This window comes from Chrysochloris asiatica, unplaced genomic scaffold (assembly GCF_000296735.1).
Source record: "Chrysochloris asiatica unplaced genomic scaffold, ChrAsi1.0 scaffold00025, whole genome shotgun sequence".
NCBI lineage: Eukaryota > Metazoa > Chordata > Mammalia > Afrosoricida > Chrysochloridae > Chrysochloris > Chrysochloris asiatica.
In genome coordinates this window covers 11,470,159-11,472,575 of record NW_006408543.1, presented here as the reverse complement: position 1 = coordinate 11,472,575, position 2,417 = coordinate 11,470,159, and the positions used below count along the sequence as shown (strand labels likewise).

Here is a 2,417-nt window from a genome sequence, read left to right as displayed (position 1 = left end):
TTTATCTCACATCATATACAAAAAACAACTCAGCATGGATTAAAGGCCTTAATGTGAATCCCAGAATTATAAAGGTCATCAATGAAAAACTAGGAACAAATTTAAGGGCTCTAATACAGGCCAAACATAGACTACCAAACATTGTGAGAATGGCACAAACAAAAGAAGACAAAGTAGATGATTGGGACATACTAAAAACTAGAAACTTATATGCATCAAAAGATTTCACTAAAAGAGTAAAAAGGGAGCCCACAGAATGGGAATAAATCTTTGCAATGCCATATCAGACAAGGGACTAATTTCTAAAATCTATAGGAAACTACAATACCTCTACAAGAAAAAGACAAATAACCCAATTAATAAATGGGCACAGGACGTGGACAGACACTTCACCAAGGAAGACTTTCAGGCGGCCAACAAACATACAAAGAAGTGTTAATGATCATTAGCCATTAGAGACCAGGGAATCCAAACAACAGTGAGATATTATCTCACACCAGCAATAACAGCAAAGTTCAAAAAAGCAGAAAACAATAAATGATGGCAAGGATGTGGAAAGACTGGGATCCTCCTACATTGCTGGTGGAAATGCAAAATGGCCCAAACGCTAAGGAAAATGGTATGGCACTTCCTCAGAAAGTTGAAAATAGAAATACCATATGACCCAGCAATTTCTCTACTTGATATATATCTACAAGAAATATGAGCCAGCTCCTCAATATGGTGGCCCCAAGCTGTGGAGAGGCTAGCGTGAACATGGAGTATTCAGACCCCGAATTTCTAACCTCATGGATCGCAGTGCGGAGTTCAAAAGGTTGAAAATGCAGTGTCTCAGCAAAGCAGACCTCAGTCGGAAGGGCAGTGTGGACGAGGACGTGGTAGAGCTGCTGAACACACAAGATCAATTTTTCACCATCAGCTCCAGCGCTGGCTGCATCCTCTTCCTAGATAGAGGTGTCCATGGTTTTGAAGTTCAGAAGAAAAAAAATTTTGTTGTTAGCTGCTGGTGACACACAAACCTTGTATAAAAGGTGATGTGATTGTAGCTCTGAAGAAAGCAAGTGGTGATGTCGTTTTGAAGTTTGAACCATTTGTTCTTCATGTGCAGTGTCGACAGTTGCAGGATGCACAGCTTCTGCATTCAGCAGCAATAGATTCTGGTTTCAGGAACTCTGGCATAACAGTGGGAAAAAAAGAAAAGGCAATGTTGGCTGTCCGGAGTACACAAAGCTTAGAAGTTCCATTAAGTCACAAGGGAAAACTGATTGTGACAAAAGACTTATATCGACTTTCTGTTAAATATTAGCAAATCAAAACATGGAAGAAAACAAGAGGCAAATTGAAAAGTTTTACAACTGTTTACAAAATGTTTTGGAAAGTGAAATTGATACCAGCTCACATCCCAAGATCAAACAGAAAAAGAATCCATTATACACCCACAAGACAAGAAGGGGCCCAGAGAAAGCACGTGGCAGGCATAAAACTGAACAAAATCATGAAGGACCTGGATATAACGATGGTCCAGGATTCAATGTTCATATTTTCCCTGAAGAATATTAAGATTTGCTTCTGAAGTGTCTTGGCATAATGTTTTTAATAGATATTCTGAAGTTGCTCTTTATAAGAGTATTTTACTTTACTGACTTTATCAGTCATTCATAAGAATACTTGGGTGGCACAAATGGTTAAGCCCTACAATACTAGCCAAAAGGTTGGGAGTTCTAACACAGGCAGAGACACCTCGGAAGACAAGTCTGGTGACCTGCCTTGTATGGCCACAGCCCTGAAAACCGTATGGAGTTCTTCACATATGAGAGCACCATAACTTAGAATCAACTTGATGACAACAATACATAATTTCTCCCTGTGTGTAGAGAAACCAATCTTTTAAACAGAGATCTTTAAAAAAAAATAGCTTTGCATAATGTTTGCTCATTGTAACACTTTTTTGAGTCACATGGAGGTTTACTGCAAAAATAAAATTATGATTTTTAAATGTCTCTTTTTTAAAAATAAATTTCTATTCCTATAAAACAGGGGGGAAAAAAACACAAAAGAACTATGAGCCAAAACACAAGTAGATATATGTGCACCAATGTTCATAGCAGCACTATTCACAATAGCAAAAAGATGGAGACAGCCTAAGTGCCCATCAATGGAAGAATGGATAAACAAACTTTGGTAGATCCACACAATGAAATACTAGTGTACCTGGAAGAGTAACAAGGAAGCTGCAAAATACTACATAACATGGATGAACCTTGAGGACATTATGCTGAGTGAAGTTAGTCACAAACAGATAAATATTGCATAAGACCATTATTATAAAAGCTTAAAAAGAGTTACTCATATTAAAAGGGGGGAAAAAATTCTTTGTTGGTTACCAGGGGTGGGAGGGATGGGACAGTAGAGCAGAG

The 2,417-nt window shown here is 38.1% G+C and overlaps 1 pseudogene; it reads left to right on the top strand.

Annotated features, from left to right (window-relative positions):
• The first annotated feature begins 788 nt into the window (after nucleotides 1–788).
• Nucleotides 789–1,560, top strand: LOC102838670 (annotated as a pseudogene).
• Nucleotides 1,561–2,417: the final 857 nt, after the last annotated feature.